Source organism: Oryctolagus cuniculus, chromosome 14, assembly GCF_964237555.1.
Source record: "Oryctolagus cuniculus chromosome 14, mOryCun1.1, whole genome shotgun sequence".
In the NCBI taxonomy this organism is placed as follows: domain Eukaryota; kingdom Metazoa; phylum Chordata; class Mammalia; order Lagomorpha; family Leporidae; genus Oryctolagus; species Oryctolagus cuniculus.
Genome location: NC_091445.1, coordinates 19192489 through 19212186, shown reverse-complemented (window position 1 = coordinate 19212186; position 19698 = coordinate 19192489). Strand labels below are relative to the sequence as shown.

At 41.6% G+C, this 19698-nt stretch overlaps 1 long non-coding RNA gene across 1 annotated transcript in view; it reads right to left on the bottom strand.

The window, feature by feature from the left end:
• The window catches only part of LOC138845144 (uncharacterized), a 54482-nt gene that overhangs the window by 7653 nt on the left and 27131 nt on the right, over positions 1-19698 (bottom strand). Inside the window, exon 2 of the long non-coding RNA XR_011381937.1 lies at positions 10762-10812. This is a non-coding gene — a long non-coding RNA (uncharacterized lncRNA). The remainder of the gene's footprint in view (positions 1-10761; positions 10813-19698) is intronic.

Here is a 19698-nt window from a genome sequence, read left to right as displayed (position 1 = left end):
AGAGAGAGAACTCCTATCTACTGGCTCACTCTCCAAATGTCCTCATAGGACAAGACTGGGGCTGGAGCTGGGAACTCAATTCAGGTCTCCCATGAGGGTGGCAGGAACCCAATCACTTGAACCATTACTGCTGCCTCCTGGGGTCCGCGTTAGCAGGATAGTGGAGTCAGGAGCCAGAGTTGGGTATTGAACTCAAGTACTCTGATGTTGGACATGGGCATTTGAATTGCTTGGCAAAATGTCTGCCCTTCATTTTATTTTTAATTGACAAATAATTTTATGCATCTATGAAGAACAATATGATGTTTAGATACATTGTGGAATAATCCGATTGGGCTAATCAGCATAGCCATCATTTTAAATGGTTATCATTTCTTTATGGTGAGAACATTTAGACTCCTCTGTGAAACATGCTTTAATTGAGGTACGGGCATGTCTCTCTTTTTTTAAAGATTTATTTATTTATTTGAAAGAGTTACACTGAGAGAGAAGAAGAGGCAGAGAGAGAGAGAGAGAGGTCTTCCATCTGCTGGTTCACTCCCCAACTAGTCAGAGCTGCGCCAATCTGAAGCCAGGAGCTTCTTCTGGGTTTCCCACGTGAATGCAGGGGCCCAAGGACTTGGGCCATCTTCTATTGCTTTCCCAGGCCGTAGCAGAGAGCTGGATGGGAAATGGAGCAGTTGGGACTTGAACCAGCACCTATATGGGATGCCGGCACTGCAGGCAGCAGCTTTACCCGCTATGCCACAGTGCTGGCCCTGGGGCATTTCTTGGAAGTTCAGAGGAGGGAGAGAGGAACTCCGCCTGGGTGCGTCAGTAGCCACTTCACAGGATAAGTGACACTGGAGTTGGAATCATTAACAGATGGGCTCGCTAGTTGAATGCCTCTGTGCTTCTGAGCTGGAGTTTGTGGGAAAGACTTTTTTTGCAGCAAAATGTTATGTGGTTGGAAGTCGGCTTGCTCTTTAAATGTGTATTAATCCTCTTTAATGCAAAAACATTTTTTTGGCAGTCAGAATGGGGTTCTGTTTAAAAAAGAGAAAGAAAAAATAACTCTGAAAACCAAAATAAGCTGCAGAAAATTATTTCTGGAATCAGCGCAGTCCCAAGCGAAAAAGCTGATTTGAAGATGTTTTTGTCAGCGAACCTTTTCCTTGGAATCAACTCGTGGTCACAGGCATCCGTAGCATCTCTGGAGTGAACCAAAAAGACACAGAATCCAGGAGCTCTGTGCTCCTCCCATTGGTGGGGTATAAATATCCCTTGCTCTACCTCCTTTCTAGGAAGTCAAGGTCTTTGGTGTCCCTGCAGGGTTAATAAAAGCAGATACATGTCCTGCACATCAATCAAGTTGAGAGGCAGAAGAGCCCAGTGAAGCCACTGTGTGGAGGGCAGGGTTCTTTATGAGATGTGACATGATCCAGGGCCTTGTGATGGAACCAAAATTACATTTATAACAGCTTGGGGAAGTCCTTTCCTACTGAGCCTGCCTCACTGCTTAGCTCAGAAATTCCAGCAGCACCTCCTGAGATAAAAGCTTCTCCCCTTGCTGCTTACAGCAGTCTCGCCGACATCGTCAGCAAAACACAAGAGACACGTGCGTCACTGTGTCGACACAGCAGGCTGGACGCGGAGTCTGCATGGGCTCAAGTGACCTCATCAATGCTCTCTGCACATCCTTGAGCGAGGAGGACAGCAGGGTTGGGCAGTGGAGGTTCCTTGCCAATCTGTGCTCCTGAAAACCCAGTGACCAGAGGAATCCAGCCATCCTGGCACTGACCATCACCAGCATACTGGAACCTTTACATTACTTTTAAAGAAAGCACACTTGCATTTTTGTATTGGTGTCATTCGTGTGACAATGGTAGAAAATCCAAGAACCATCTAAAGGCAGGCACCCTGACACGTGTGTCTCATCCCTGTTTCCACCCCTCAGTAAGCAGTTGACCTTGCTGGAGAAAAACTACCTTTGTGTTCCTTGTGTCTCTTACAGGTAGATGTAAACATTGGTGGAAATGGTGGAATGTGATGTAAACTTTGCACACTTAGATTTTTTGTTTTTCATTTCAAATATTTCTTGAACATGTGCAGGAAGGAAAAATGTCTTTCCTTCTACCTGCCCTAGGTTCATAGCTAAGATCTCTGTAACCAAAGACGCATTAACAAGAGAAAAGCATACAAGTGGGTTTAATACAAGTGGCATGCGACACAGAACATTTCATAAGGAAAAGACCCAACTACCAGGAATGATCTGGGGTGGACTTAGCAGGGTCTGTTTGTTCAGCTCCTTCCTCCAATCTCTCTGTCTTCAGAGATAAAAATGGGCGGAGGGAGGGCACCTGTCATAGGAGAGTCTTAAGACCCTTTCAGGGGGAGCTTGGAAAATACTTCTTAGATTTTAGCATCTGCTTCCTGGCGGAAGGGTGGGGGAGGGTGAAAACTTCCTGCTTCTGCTGTTTGCTCAAAAATCTTGCAGGGTAGTGTATCCTGAAGCCCTTCAGCTGCCATGCCATATTCCAAATGAGCTACCCTAGTAGGTGCTTTTCAAGACATAGTTAAAGGACAACAAAGACAGAGGGAGGGGGAGAGAGGCAGATGTATCGTCCGTCTGCCAGTTCACTCTCCAAATGACTAGGGTGGCCTGAACTCCATCCATGTCTCCCATGTGGATGGTAGGGGTCCAAGTACTTGGGCCACCTTTTGCTGCTTTCCCTGGAACATTACCTGGGAGCTGAATTGGAAGCAAAGATGTTGGGACTTGAACTTGTGCTCTGATATGGGATGTTGGTGTCATAGGTAGGCGGTGGCTTAACCTGCTGTGTCACAGTGCCAGCCCCTGCTCTAGTACTTTTAATAAGCCACAGAGTGACCATTGAAAGGAGTTATCATCAGCATTTAACCAATCCCATCTTCATGAACGCTGAAAGCAGTTTCAATCTTGTGCCATCATAAACAACAGTGCAGTAAGTATTGGTGACCACATGTCATTGCTCACCTATGTAAGTACATCTGCAATAAAACTTGTAGAAATGCAAGTGCTGTTTGAAGGAGTGAATCCATGAATTTTGCCAGTTTTGGAAAATTGCCTGTGATTCAGGTTATATGATTTTTTACCCTCACCCACCACATGAGGCTGTTTCTGTTTCCTCATACTCTCACTACCATAATGTTTTATCAAATTTTTTGATTAATGCTTAATTTGAGAAGCAAAGACATGTATTTCATTGTAGTTTTAATTTAAAATCCCCTTACTGGTCAGTTAAATTGAGGTGTTTTTCATACACTAAACAGGCGTTTGTATTGGTTTTTCTTCCTATGCAATATTTGTTCATGTAATTTTGATAATAACCTCATAGGTTATTGGTCTCTTACTCATTTGCCTGTGATATAAGTTGCAAATATTTGTTCAGTTTTCATTTCTCTTTTGACTTCACAATATTTCCATTATGAATTTTTAATGGGAGGAAAATCTTTCATTAATGGCTTCTGAATTTTCTGCTGTTTTGTTTATACATGGATATCCTTCCTACATTTTATATTTTAAATGTTTATTTAATTTGGTCAATGTAGAATTTTACTATAAAAAGCAAAAGACTACTTTTATGTTTAACAGAAGATTTTTTCTTAAAACACCAATTTTGTATAATTTGTTTTTTTCCTACTTATTTGAGATATCTCATTTATCATATGCCAAATAGCAGAATTTGTTTGGATCTGCTTTGGAGTTTTGGTGTACCAGGGATGGAAAACATTTGGCCTGCGGGTACATAAGTCCTAGGCAATCATTTGGGCTGGCCCTGCCAAGGCAGTTGTAGGTGGGACTTGAAATGTAGTAAATCTATAGCAAACTAATTTTTAAGTTGATAATTTTATATGATCTATGAATGATGCTATAAATATCTAAATGGCCTTTGCCAGAAAAAAGGTTCCCCATGCCCGATTCTAAGGATCATGTATGGATCACATGGTATCACACAGAATTTGTGTTTGTGCCAGTCAAAGCCAGCTGACTCTTCGCTCAATATTTACCCCTCATTGATTGCCCTGCTAGCCATATTGGAGCCTGCTGTAAACCAATAGATGCTCTGTGGCCAGTAGAGGGTGCTGGAAGGTCACCAGAGGAGGATGGGCTTCTCTTCCTGCTTCCTCACGGGTCTCTCCCAGGTGCCAGCAGCAGGTAGGTCACCCAGTGATGTTCACGCTCTTTGCCAGGCCTGATCTGTGGCTCCCTACTGGCCAGTGCAGCCTGCTGGTATACCAGTAGAGAAGACTGCGCACCAGCCCTGGGCCTTGTTCTCTCTGCCTTGTCTTCCAGACTCCGCTTTCACCCTTGAGAAGCAGCTCTGGCCTGGGGAAAACAGGGCAAGACAGCAGACACATATTTTACACTAACTTTTAAAATTTTTTTGACTTGCAAATTTAACTGGGAATCTTATTATGAGTTTGTTTATTTTGTCTCTAAATCTGGTGCGTTACTTGGAAGATTCTTCCTTTACCAAGGCATAGAGAGAAGTGGTGGAGAGAGGAATACCTTCCTTCTTGAAGGCTCGATGGGTGCTTGCTCCCCTCTGTGGGCAAGGTGTGGTCGTTAAGATGGATCCCCGACTTCCATGAGGATACTAAGAACCCGGAGCAGCAGAGGCTACTGGTAGCACTGAGCTTTGTGTGTCTCTGATACAAAGAGTAGAGGAAAGGACTCTCAACCAAATGATTTGTTCTTCAGGATCTTTGCTGGTGGCTAATTGATCACAGTGATTCCAGGAACAAAATAGATGGGAAACCTATTAGAGTATTGGTTAATCTATGCAACATTTTAAAAAAGCTATGGCTATTTAAAAAAAAAGAAACTGACTTGAGTTTTCACAGTGAGAATTGCATTCACCTAAGAAAATTCATGACCTCGAATCTCTCGATTGGAAGAGGAGTCCAGATCTTGGCTCCTGGAGGACTGGAAGTTGTCTTAGTCCTTTTCACTTGGCTGTCACAGAATACCACATGCTTGGTAACTTATAATGAACAGAGATTTATCTGGCTCGTGGTTTTAAGGCTGGGATGTCCAAATCTGAGGAGTCACAATTGGCTGAACTCACTTTCATAACAAACCCACTGTCATAGTGAGGAACCACTCTGGGGATAATGATATTAATCTATTCATCAGTTCCTCATGTCCTAATCACACTGCTCTATTGATGATTGTGTTCCCAACAAGCGCATTTTGGGGGATACATTAAAACTACAGCAGAAGCAAGAGAAGATAATGTAAGTCTTTCTCCAAGCCTTTCCCAAAGGAAGGACCTAGAATGATTTTTGTACTGTGAAAAAGGAAGTGTTCAGATCTTTGGCAAATTCCTGCGTACACTGACTTTCAATTGCCAAATTTCTGAAGACCCAAATTTCTTGTAGTCTTTCAAAGTTGGGGCTTGACTCAAATCTGACTAAAAGTGGACCAAGTTGGGGGCCAGCACTGTGGTGTAGTGGGCTAAGCCTCCACCAGCTGTGCCAGCATCCCACATGGGCACTGGTTCATGTCCCGGCTGCTCCTCTTCCAATCCAGCTTTCTACTTATGGCCTGGGAAAGCAGTAGAAGGCGGCCCAAGTGCTTGAGCCCTTGCACCTGCATGGAGACCCAGAAAAAGCTGCTCGCTTTTGGCTTTGTATAGGCTCAGCTCCAGCCATGGCAGCCATTTGGGGAGTGAACCAGCAAATGGAAGATGTTCTGTCTCTTCCTCTCTGTGTTTATAACTCTAGCTCTCAAATAAAATATTTAAAAAAACAGTGGACCAAGTTGGTTTGAGGATCCATCTTGTGTTTATTTGGCTGGCTTTTGAAAGTACAATTGAAGTTGTCATATTTGGTGCCTGTCAGCAAATCCAGATTTGGTCTCAGACTACGAAACTTCCTTCTGTGTCTTACCAAGATTGTGAACCAAAAGCAACACTGGCTCCCCCAGGAAACTGCTGAGACAAACACCACCATCAAAGACTTGACAAAAGTAAGGCTGGGATCAATCACAATTCCATTTACTCACTTGACTGGCCTATCAGAAGCTGGACAGATCTTGTAGAAAGACTACGGATCATCATGTAATTGAGAAGGGACAGACTCCATTTGCAGTTTGTGATGGTTGATTTTATGTGTCAACTTGACTGAGCTCATGTATGCTGTGAAAGCTGGCAAATCATTATTGCTAGGTGTGTCTGTGAGGGCATTTCTGGAAGAGGTTAGCATTTGAACCAGGAGACCGAGTGAAGAAGACCCAACCTCACCAATGTGGGTGGGCATTGTCCAATCCACAGAGGGCCCAACAGAACAAAAAGAGGAAGGCAAAATCTCTCTTTGAGCTGTGGCTTCTATTTGCTACCCTTCTGATGCTTCAGACTCAGGGACTTTCACCAGTGACATCTGCCTTCCTCCAGGTTCTCAGACCATCAGCCTTGAGCTGGATGTACCACCACTGGCTCTCTGTTGATTTGGACAGAATCACATCACTGGTTGTCCAGTTTGCAGATGGAAGATTGTGGGACTTCTTAGTCTCCATAATAATATCAGCCAGCTCCCATAATCAGTTTCTATCTTTATGCCTCTCATTGGTTCTGTGTCCATCTCGAGAACCCTTAGTAATACACAGTTGCTGCCCCAATTATAAGATATTCAACTGGATCAAATCAATACGGTCTCTGACACTTGGTTTACCACTGTAGCCTGGTAAATGCTTTTCTCTCTGTAGCAAGCTACAAAGGTCAAGTGGAACAGTTTGCGTTTACCTGATATTGCACGGTTCACTTTCATGGTCATGTCTTAAGGCCATATAAGTTCCCTGTTCTTGGCAGTAATACAGTCTGGTGAGATTTTGATTATTTTGGTGTTATACAAAACATTGTCCTGGTCTACTACTTTGATAACACTATGCAAATTGGATCAGATATGCAGGAAGTAGCAAGCATTTTAGATGCCTTAGGAAGGCATATGAGAGCTAGACAGTGTGAGACAAACATCGCAAGAATTCAGGGACCCACAATCTCAGTGAAATTTCTAGAAATGTGATGATCTTGAGGGTGTTGAGAAATCTAATTCAAGGTGAAAGACAAGTTGCTGCTCCTATATACACTAGCATGGAGAAGGAGTTGCCATAGTTAATGGACCTTTTTGTATTTTTGAAGGCCATCTATGCCCCATTTGAGTATGCTTCTTTGATCCATGCAGAGTCCCTTAAAAGGCCTGTTTGTCCATCAGATTCAACAATACTGCCAAGTGTATGTGGCCACAGACATGTAGTAGGGATCCTCTAGTGGGCACTAATGGGAGAACTACAGTGTAGATCTCTAGGATTTTGGAGCATGTTTTTAAAAAGATAATTATTTCCATTTTTGAGAAATAGATTCTGCCTTTCACTAAGCTTTGGAAGAGAGTTAAAATTTTTGGTCATGGGAAGCCAGGTAATCTTGCATTCTGAACTTTCAACCACGCACTGGGTATTTTTGACCCACCTAACTGTCAGGCTGAGTGTGCATGAAGCAACACATCACCAAGAGGAAGTGGGATATAAGAGATCAAGCAGAGCCAGCAAGCACACCAACAAGATGACTCACACCCCTTTCTCATTGGCTACTGTTGCATCATCTCCTCTCTCAGTTTGTCACTTTGCCTCTTGGGATGTTTCTAATGACCAACTAGCTGAGGAAGAAAAAGATTTTATGTGGATACTAACCAAAAGAGGACACCTGCAGTGCCCCAGTCACAGTCCAAGGTAACCGTGTAGGACAAAAGTGAAGGGAAAATCCTCCCAGTGGGCAGAACGCTAAGCACTACATTTAATTATCCACCTTATCAGTAATGAGAAACAGCCGGAACAAAGCCAGATGTCTACATAGGCAGTGGCTAATTGCCTGCATGGATGGTGGGAGACTTGGAAGGCACAAGATTGGAAGATCAGTCACAAAGAAGTCTGGGGAAGAAACTGGTGATTGGACTAAAGGTACTGCGTGGGCACAGAGACTAACGATGTTTGCATCCCACATAAGTGGTCAGCGAAAGCATTCACTTCAAAGCAGGCCCTGTACTCAGGTGAAGAAAAATGTGCATGTCAGTGTCTTTCCCCAGCCTTTTTAGTGGTTGCCCCAGAGGCCTATGAAGGAAGGGTTATGGAAGGGTTAATAAAGGCTATGTATGGGACTGACAGTATGCACTTCTTCTTAGTAAGCCTGACTTGGCCAATCATGTGCCAACAGCAGAGACCAACACATTCCTGGTACAAGAACCATTTCCTGGAAGAGCCAGCAAACCACTTGGTGGCACACTGATTACAGTGGACTTCTTCCAGCATGGAAGGGAGGCATTTGTTTCCATTGGGGTAGAAACAAAGTCTGTGTATGGATCTTCCGTGTCTCCACGTGATGATTCTGGAAGCGCTATCCTCTGTAAACTCACAGAGAGCTCTTTCCACCTTCAAGGCGGTCCCCATATCAAGGCTTCATTTCACATCCAGGAAAGTCCAATGATGAGGCCCAGTCCATGTAACTATGATCTTCACATACCCATCACGTGGAATTAAAAGTCTTATTGCAAAGTGGGATGGTTTGCTGAAGACTTAGGAAATTTCGGCTTCCAAACAAAATGGAGTAACAAAGACTGGATTTACTCTCTTACATGACACAAGAGACCAGATAAAATATGTAAGACGCTGTTTTTTTTTTTTCTAAGATATTGGACATCAGACAGCAAAGGACCATGATCTTTGAGAAATAAATTAGGTCAATTCTACAACTGCCTTGTCTTATTGGCTAGAAATAATCTCCAGGCTATGTCTCCTTGGAGAATTATTATGTGATATTATATTCTTCATTGATATTAGTAACTTTCATTATTCTAAAGTCTGCTTTCTGAAATTAACATAGCTATTCCCATGTTATTCTGCTTAGTGTTACTATGGTATATCTTTCTCCATCCTTTTACTTCTATCTTATATGTGCATTTATATTTAAAATGTGTCTCTTTTTTCTTTTTAAATATTTATATTTTTATTTATTTGAAAGAGTTATAGAGAGGGGAGAGAGGCAGAGAGAGAGAGAGAGAGGTATTTTCCATCTGCTGATTCGCTCCCCATGTGGCAGCAATGCCCAGGGCTGAGCCAAATTGAAGCAAAGAGCCAGTAGCTTCATCCAGGCCTCCCATGTGGATTGCAGGGGCCCAAGTGCTTTCCCCAGGCCATCAGCAAGGAGCTGGATTTGAAGTAGAGCAGCCAAGAAACAAACTGGCACTGCTGCTGGCATCGCAGATGGTGGCTTTACCTGCTACGCTACAATGCCAGCTTCTAAAGTGAGTTTCTTGTAGGTAACATAGAGTTGCATGTCATTTTGTAATCCACTTTGAAACTGTTTATTCATTGGTATATTAATATTGTTCATATTTAAAATGATTATTAATAATGGTAAGTTAATATTTACCATATTTGTAATTGTTTTATTCTCATTGTGTATGTTCTTTTTTAAATCTTTACTTTTTTTGGCCTTTGGTATTTTTTTAAAATATTTATTTATTTGAAAGGCAGAGTCGAGCGAGGCAGAGGCAGAGAAAGCCTTCCATCTGCTGGTTCACTCTCCAAATGGTCACAATGGCTGGAGTTGGGCCGATCTGAAGCCAGGAGCTTCTTCTGGGTCTCCCATGGGGGAGCAGGGGCCCAAGGACTTGGACCATTGTCTACTGCTTTCCCAGACCATAGCAGAGAGCTACATTAGAAGAGGAGCAACTGGGACTTGAACCGGCACCCATATGAGATGCTGGCACTGAAGGCAGAGGCTTTACCGGCTATGCCGTAGAGCTGGCACTGGCCCTTTGTAGTTTTTGATTTGCACACTTTATATGACTCCATTTCAAATTCCTACTTAATTTAGCAACTATATTTCCCTCATTAATTTTTTAAAGATCTATTTATTGATTTGAAAGTCAAGAAGTGGGGGGAGGGGGAGAACGAGAGAGAGAGAGATATCTTCCATCCTCCTGTTCACTTTCTAGATGGCCACAATGGCTGAGGATGGGCCAGGCCAAAGCCAGGAACTTCTTCCAGGTCTTCCACATGGGTGGCAAGGGCCCAAACACTTAGGCCATCTTTTGACGCTTTTCCCAGGCCATTAGCAGGAAGCCAGATCAGAAGTGGAGCAGCTGGACTTGAACCGGGCACATAAAACTTGCTGGCACCACAAGCTGCGGCTTAACACACTACACCACAATTCTGGCCTTGTATTTTCTTTGTTAATTTAAAATAACTTTCTTAGAATTTACAAATAAAATTACAATTAATATAAGACTACCGGGCCGGCGCCACGGCTCACTAGGCTAATCCTCCACCTTGCGGCGCCGGCACACCGGGTTCTAGTCCCAGTCGGGGCTCTAGATTCTGTCCCGGTTGCCCCTCTTCCAGGCCAGCTCTCTGCTGTGGCCCAGGAGTGCAGTGGAGGATGGCCCAAGTGCTTGGGCCCTGCACCCCATGGGAGACCAGGATAAGTACCTGGCTCCTGCCATCGGATCAGTGAGGTGCGCCGGCCGCAGCGTGCTGGCCGTGGCAGCCATTGGAGGGTGAACCAACGGCAAAAAGGAAGACCTTTCTCTCTGTCTCTCTCTCACTGTCCACTCTGCCTGTCAAAAAAAAAATATATATATATATAAGACTACCTTCATGTAACACTATATAGATATATAACACTATATAGATATGTTAGATATATATATATATATATATATACACACACACACATACATACATACCACTTCGTGGATAGCACTGAAACTGTATTTGTTTGCAGATGCCATGAGGGTCTATGTAAAAAATCCCAAGAAATCATAATCAGATTCGTTCTAGTATACCTGGAGTAGTGGCTACAGTCATGCCGCATGATTTAAGGTTAATATACAAAAGCAATTGCTTTCTTTTATATTAGCAGATAATAGAATTTGAAATTTAAAATATAATACTACTTATATTAGCATAAAAGTGAAACAGGTATAAATCTAATAAAATAAGTTCTTTCACATCCTTAAAACTTAAAAACTCCAATGAAATAAATTTAAAAAGATCTAAAGAATTGAAGAGATGTTACATGTTCATCAACTGGAAGACTTGATACTGTCAAGATGTCAGTTTTGACAATTTGAGTTACAGACTGAAAGTAATCACAATCAAAATACCAGCTGGCTAGTTTCAGGATCTTGACACACTGACTCTAAAGCTTATGGCCGCAAACCCCAAACAGCCCACTCAGCAATGAAGAAGGACTAGGGTGGACTGATGATTTACCATAAAGCCACCATGGCCTACACAGTGTGATACAGGCGAAAAAATAGATATATAGATCAATGGAACAAAACAGAGAATCCAGAAGCATCCACACAAACACAGCAAGCATTGACAGAGAAGCACAGGCAATTCAATTCAATGGCGCCACAATGACTGGATGCCCATTTTCAAAAAAAAAAAAAAAAAAAAAAAAAACACAGACAAAATCCAAATACATCATAGATGTTAGTGTAAAAAGGAAAGCTATAAAAAATAAGGAAGTATTAAAGACAAAATGAAAAAGAAATTGATAGAAGTTAAAATGGCACTGGAGCCAACTGAGAGAGCTGGAACAACTTGAGCAACAAAATTAATAAAGTATAAACATTGTATAATCTGAAATATAAAATAAGTATTAATGAGTAGATCTTATCAGTGAATGGTTTAATGACTTAACAAATGAGAGAGTGGAGACAAATCTCTCATTTGGAAGAATCCAGAAAGCACAGCAAGATGGTGACTAAGGTGCTCCATTGATCAGTCTCCCCACAGGGACACCAATGTGAGCAGCTATTCACACATCAATCCATCCTTTTTTTTTATTATTTATTTGACAGTTAGAGTTATAGACAGTGAGAGAGAGAGAGAGACAGAGACAGAGACAGAGAGAAAGGTCTTCCTTCCGTTGGTTCACTCCCCAAATGTCTGCTAAGGCCGGCGCTATGCTGATCTGAAGTCAGGAGCCAGTGCTTCTTCCTGGTCTCCCATGCGGGTGCAGGGCCCAAGCACTTCGGCCATCCTCCACTGCTATCCCAGGCCAGAGCAGAGAGCTGGACTGGAAGAGGAGTAGCCAGGCCTAGAACCTGGTGCCCATATGGGATGCCGGCACTGTAGGCGGAGGATTAACCAAGTGAACCATGGCGCCGGCCCTCATCAATCTATCTTTACAAGACTTGGGTAAGCCAATTGGGAGGGCACAAAGGCTGGTCTTACTACAGTAATAAGAAAAAAATCAATGAAGAAGGCAGGAAGGAAAACAGTTGCCTCTTGTTACCCCATCTCCAACTCCTGGCTGCACATTGTGGAGAGAGAAGCTTCCTGCTTGGAGGAGGCCTTAGACTTGGAACCCAGTACCAGGTCTTCTTGGTATTAAGTCCAAGCCTTAGACTTGAAACAAAGCACACAGGAAGGTGTAGTACCCTGCCCTCCACCTCCCCCCACCCCCCACCCTGCAACACACCTCTTCCCCTCAGCCAGAGCTTCCAGTGAAACTTGCCCCACCTAAGGGAGCTGCATCCCAACTGGAGGTTCAATCCCACAATTCCTGCAGCCTGGGCCAGTGATACACGGGCAACATCGCCAATGCTGATTGCAGCTGAAGAAGCTACATGGACACTATATTATAGCACTCATCTGGAGCCAAAACACCACAGCATATCCTATCCGTATTTTAGGACACATCTGCAGCAGCTAGTCATTTACAAGTAACCCTACTGTAGAAGGGGACTGCCAAACTGGTAGACGCAACTGACTCGTGATGAACAAAAACCAATGCAGTGACACAGGAAGTGTCAGAAAGACAATGTAACATGACGCTTCCAAAGGCATATAGTACTTCTCTAGCATCAGACCACAAAAAAAGAGAAACTTACAAACTGCACAACAATGAATGCAAAAGAATGATTTTAATGAAACTTAATGAGGTCCAAGAGAATAAGCCAGAGAGTTCAACAAAATTAGGAAGATAATTCATGACAGGAAAAAGAAATTCAGTAGACACAGAGGTCAAAAGAAGTGTTAGAGCTTAAGAACTCAGAAAATGAAATAAAGATACAGTTGAGGGCCTCCACAGCAGAAGTGAGCAGATGAAAGGTTTGTACGTGTGAAGATAGGTCTTTTGAAATAATCAAGTCAGATTTTTAAAAAAGAAAAATAATTTTAACAAAGAGAGCCTTCAGGATTTATGGGACACCATCAAGTGAGAAAACATTTACATCACAGCTATTCCAAAAAGAGAGAAGAAGGGGAAAGCCATAGAAAAACGTTTTCAATAAAATAATTGCTTGAAACTTTCCAAATGTTAGGAAAAATGCAGATCCCCAAGTCTGGGCAGCCCAAATGAGCCCCTTATTAGAACTGACCAGAAAAGAGAACCACTGAGGCAAATGATCACCAAAATGCCAAAAATACAGAGCAAAGAGAAAATTCTAAAAGTAAAAGAGAAAGCACCCACTTACTTACGAACACATTTCCATTAGACTAATGACGGACTTCTTAGCAGAAGCCTTATGTGATACCAGGAGACAATAGAATGCACTATTCAAAGTTCTAAAAGAGAAAAAAAAAATTCCAACCAAGAATATCTTAACCAGCAAAGCTATCATTCATAAATGAAGGAGAGACAAAGACCTTCCGTGACAAGCATTGTAGGAATTCATCACCACCAGACCAGCTCCATTACAAATGCTTAATAGAGAACTACTTTAGAAGTGAAAGGATAACTAGTTGGCGCCGCGGCTCACTAGGCTAATCCTCCGCCTAGCGGCGCCGGCACACCGGGTTCTAGTCCCGGTCGGGGCGCCGGATTCTGTCCCGGTTGCCCCTCCCGGCCAGCCCTCTGCTGTGGCCAGGGAGTGCAGTGCAGGATGGCCCAGGTGCTTGAGCCCTGCACCCCATGGGAGACCAGGAAAAGCACCTGGCTCCTGGCTCCTGGCTCCTGCCATCGGATCAGCGCGGTACACCGGCCGCAGCGCACCAGCCGCGGCGGCCATTGGAGGGTGAACCAACAGCAAAGGAAGACCTTTCTCTCTGTCTCTCTCTCTCACTGTCCACTCTGCCTGTCAAAAAAAAAAAAAAAAAAAAAAAAGTGAAGGGATAACTGTCATCATGAAAAAAGGCAAAAGTTGGCCTGTGCCGCGGCTCACTAGGCTAATCCTCCGCCTGCGGCGCTGGCACCCCAGGTTCTAGTACCGGTCGGGGCACCGGATTCTGTCCCGGTTGCTCATCTTCCAGTCCAGTCCAGCTCTCTGCTGTGGCCCGGGAAGGCAGTGGAGGATGGCCCAAGTGCTTGGGCCCTGCACCCGCATGGGAGACCAGGAGGAAGCACCTGGCTCCTGGCTTAGGATTGGCGTGGTGCGCCGGCTGTAGAGGCCACTTGAGGGGTGAATCAACTGAAGGAAGACCTTTCTCTCTGTCTCTGTCTCTCTCTCTCACTGCCTCTGCCTGTCAAAAAAAAAAAAAAAAAAAAGGCAAAAGCACAAAAGTTAGCAGCAGAAAGAGCAGAGTACAACCTTGTGAACACATAAAACCACTAAACTACAAAAAGTGAATAAGAGGAGGACTGCAACAAAGGATAAGCAGCAAAAATAAGGAAAAAAATAACAGAATGGCAGGAGTGTCTTTATCAGAAATAACCTTGAATGTAAACAGATTAAACTCTGAAAATAGGCAGACTGGTTGACTGGAAAAAATAGCACCCAACTATGCTGCCTGCAAGAAACTCATTTCACCAGTAAAGATGCACCTAGATTGAAAGTGAAGGATGGAAAAAGATACACCATGCAAACAGAAACCAAATGTGAGCCAAAGTAGCTAAACATATAAATAGAACTTAATTAAAAAATGATAAAATATGACAAAGAAAGTCACTATATAATGATAGAGAGGTCAATTCTATAATAAGAAATAACCATTTTAAATATATATATGAGTATACAACCAATGTCACGGCATGCAATTATATAAAGAAAACATTATTGATCTGAAAAGAGATATGTAATCGAATGCAACAAATAGTTGAGGACTTCAACACACCATTTTTATCCTTGGACAGACCATCCAGAACAAAAAAAAATCAACTAATAAACTTCAGAGTTAAATTATATTACAGACAAAATGGACCTATTAGATATTTACAGAACATTTTATTCAACAGTTGCAGAGTACACATTCTTCTCATAAGCACATGGACAATTCTCCAGGACAGACCATATGTTAGGCCACAAAACAAGACTCAGTAAATTTAAAAAACTGAAATCATAGTCTATGTCCTTTCTTGTCACAATGGAAGAAAACCAGAAATCAAAACCAAAAATAAATGAAGGAAGGAAGGAAGGAAAGAGAAAGATTCAAATAAACAACCTAATTATATAACTCAAGGAATCAGAAAAGCAAGAACAAACAAAACTCAAAATTAGTGGAAGAAAAAAAAAAGATCAGAGCAGAAATTAAAAAAATGGAGACACCTCTTCCAATACAAAAGATCAATGAAATAGTTTTATTTTTTAAAAAAGAACAAAATTGACAAATTTTATCCAGACTAGCCAAAAATAAATAAATAAACAAATAAATAAAAGGGAAGACCCAAATTAATAAAATCAATATGAAAAAGGGACAGGGTCAGCACTGTAATGTAGCGGGTAAAGCCGCCACCTGCAGTGCTGGCATCCCATATGGGTGCCAGTTGAGCCCTGGCTGCTCCACATCCAACCCAGCTCTAGGCTATGGCCTGGGAAAGCATGAGAAGATGGCCCAAGTGCTTGGGCCCCTGCATACACGAGGGAGACCTAGAAGAAGCTCCTGGCTCCTGGCTTTGGATCAGCACAGCTCCGGCTGTTGCGGCCAACTGGGGAGTGAACCAGCAGAAGGAAGACCTCTCTCTCTGTCTCTCTGCCTCTCCTTCTCTCTGTGTGTAACTCTTTCAAATAAATAAATAGATCTTAAAAAAAAAAAAAAAGAAAAAGAGACATTATAACTGATACCTCTGAGTTACCAAGGATCATCAGGAACTATTTTGATCAATATGCATCAACATAACTGGAAAACTAAAATGAAATGGATAAATTTCTGGACAAATATAACCTGTCAAAATTGTACTATAAGGACATAGAAAACCTGAACAGATCAATGACAAGTACAGACCAATAACAAGTAGTACATTTGAATCAGTAATAAAAAGTCTCCTAACAAACAGAAATCCAGGAGCAGATTGCTTCATTGCTGAATTTATTGAACTTTTACAGAAAAATGAATTCTTATACTGTTCTATAATATTAGAATCAAGCGAGTTTCTTCAAAGTTATTCTACAAAGCCAGTGTTACCATGTTAGAAAAAGCAGACAAAGAAAGCTGCAGACCAATATCCTTGATAAACAGATGTAAAGATCCTTACAATACTAACCACCTGAATCTAACAGAACATTACAAAGGTCACTAACCATGATCAAGTGGGATTCATCCCAAAGATGCAGGGATGATTTGACACATATGACGTATTAGATCAGATCACCAGAATGAAGGATAAAAACCATGTGACCCTCTCAGCTGGTGCAGAAAAAGCAGCCAGAAAAATTCAACATCCCACCATGATAAAAATCCTCAAAATATTAGTTATAGAAAGCATGCAACTCAACACAGTACAGGTTCTGTATATCAAACCTGTAGACCTCATAGTCTACATACTGAATGGTGAAAAAGTTGAAATCATTTTTGTCTCTAAGATCAGAAATAAGACAAGAATATTCACTTTCACTGCTTTTATTCAATATATGTTGGAAATTTTTGCCACAGATTAGACAAAAAAAAAAAAAAAAGGAAATGCAGGGCATCTAAATAGGAAAAGAGAAAGTCAAATTTCAATTTGCAGATGACATGCTTTTATATATAGAAAAACCTAAAGATTCTGCCAAAGAAACCTTACACTGGTAAAGTTAGTAGGGTCACAGGTAAACATAAAAATCAGTTAATACACGAATAATTTCTGAGAAGGATATCGAGGAAGCAATTTCATTTGAAATAGCTACACACACACATGCAATCTAGGAACATATTTAACCAAGGAAAGGAAGGAGCTCTACAAGGAAATTTCCTAACACTGATGAAAGAAGTTGAAAAGAACACACACACACACACACACACACACACACACTGGAAAAGATAGCCCATGTTCATGGATTGGGAAAATTAATGTTATTAAAATGTCAATATTATCCAAAGGAATTTACAGATCCAATGCAATTCCCATCAAAATGCAATAGCATTCTTTACAGAATTAGAAAATGCAAACTGATGAAATCTTTACTTAATATATACTAAATCGATCTTCTGTATATAAAGATAATTGAAAATCAATCTTGATGAGAATGGAATGGGAGAGGGAGCGGGAGATGGGAGGGGTGCGAATGGGAGGGAAGTTATGGGGGGGAAAAGCCATTGTAATCCATAAACTGTACTTTGGAAAATTATATTTACTAAATAAAAGTTAAAAAAAGAAAAAGAAAATGCAAAATTACAAAATTCATATAGAGCCATAGAAGACCTCAAAAAGCAAAAGCAATCCTAAGCAAAAAGAGAAAAGTTGGAGGTATTAAAATACCTGATTTTAAAATATACTAAGGGGCCAGCTTTGTGGTGTAGCAGGTAAAGTCACTGCCAGCAGTGCCAGTTAGAGCCCTGGCTGCTCCACTTCCAATGCAGCTCTCTGCTAAAGACATTGGAAAGCACTAAAAGATGGCCCAAGTACTTGGGCCCCTGCACCTGCATGGTGGACCTGGAAGAAGCTCCTGGTTCCTGGCTTCACATTGGCCCAACTCCAGCAATTGCAGCCATTTGGGGAATGAACCAGCAGATAAAAGACCCTTCTCTCCGTCTCTCCCTCTCCCTCTCTGTAACTCTGCATTTAAAATAAATGGAATAAATCTCTAAAAACAAAGTATACTATGAAGTGACAGTAACCAAAATGGCATGGTAATGGAATAAAAAAGTCATAAAGACCAATGGGACAGACTAGAAAGCCCAGAGGTAAATCTATGTATCTACAGCCAACTAATTTTCAGCAAAAGGAGCACGAATATATATTTGAGCAAGAAATCTCTTCAAAAAGTGGTGCTTGGAAAACTGAATGCAGAAAAATAAAAACAAATTCTTTTCTCTCACTATACACAAAAATCAACTCAAAATGAACCAAAGACATAAATGAGAAACATGAAACTTTGAAGCTACTAAAATAAAATACAGGGGAAATTCTTCAGGATAGTGGTTAGACAAAGATTTTCCTGGATATGGCCCCCGAAGCACAGTTAACAAAAGCAAAAATTGACAAATGGTTTTACATCAAACTAAAAAGCTCCTGTACAAAGGGACAGAGGGGGAGGGATGGAGGGAGCAGGGATGGAAATATGATAATGTTCTTAGAATTGTATCTACAAGTCACATTGAATCTGTTAAAAATGAATTAAAAATTAAAATAAATTTTTTAAAAAACAAAAAGGCTCCATAAAGCAAAGGAAACAATCAACAGATTAAAGAGACAGCATAATGTGAAAAATTATTCGCAAACTATTCAGCTGACAAGGTATTAATTTCCAGAATATAAGGTATATATCCAAAGAGAATAAAATTCATATGCCAAAGAGAGATTTGCATTCACAATTTTATTGCTGTGCTATTCACAATAGCCAAGATATAGAATCAATCTAGGTGGGTAAATGGGCAAAAAATTTTGGTAATATACACCACAGAATATTATTCAGTCATAAAAAGCATGAAATTATTTCATTTGCAGCAACATGGATGAAACAGGAGAAGATTATGTGAAGTGACATAGCTTGGGGACACCAGATAGTCTTATTCACGTGTGGGAGCTAAAGTTGATCTCAGGGATGTAGACTGTGCAACAGTGGTTTTCACGGCCAGCGAAGGGTGTGGAGGAGGGAGGAACTGAGCAAGCATGGCTAACGGCTGCAGGGGTGCAGCTGCATGGGAGGGATAACTTCTGTTCTATTGCACACTAGGGTAACTATCTGACAGCAACAAGTTGAGTATTTCAGGAGAGCTGGGGGAGGGGATTTTGAGTGTTCACAGCATAGAGAGGTCATATACACCTGAGGTGGTGGATAAGCCACTCACCCTGATCAGAGCATTGCACCTTGCACGCATTATTGAGGAAAAAAAAACACATTGTACTCCAAAAATATGTGCAATTAAAAGTAAATAAATAAAATATATAAAGGTACATTCCAAGTAAATTACATGAACACTTCACCTGACAGGGGCTGGGGCATAACTCTCCTCTCCTTAGGTATGTTTTGTGCATTATGACTCCCTGTCAAAGAACATGGTGTGAAAAATGAGAAGAAAGTGTACCCTTACAATGGGAAACCTGACAAACACCACTAGAATTGGGGGCTCTACAGGTCAGTAGGCTCCCCCAATATGACATGATAGAAATGGCATTTAATAATCATGGTATTAGTATGAGAAAAATATTAGGTAATTTCCAATAGAGGAGCAGCCTGCCATATATCCAACCAACACTCCTCTAAACTGTCAAGGTTATAAAAAACCAGGAAAGCCTGAGAAGTTGTTACAGCTAAGAGAGGCCCATGGAAACTTGGAAGCCATATATGTGGTACCCTGATCAGAACCTTGAA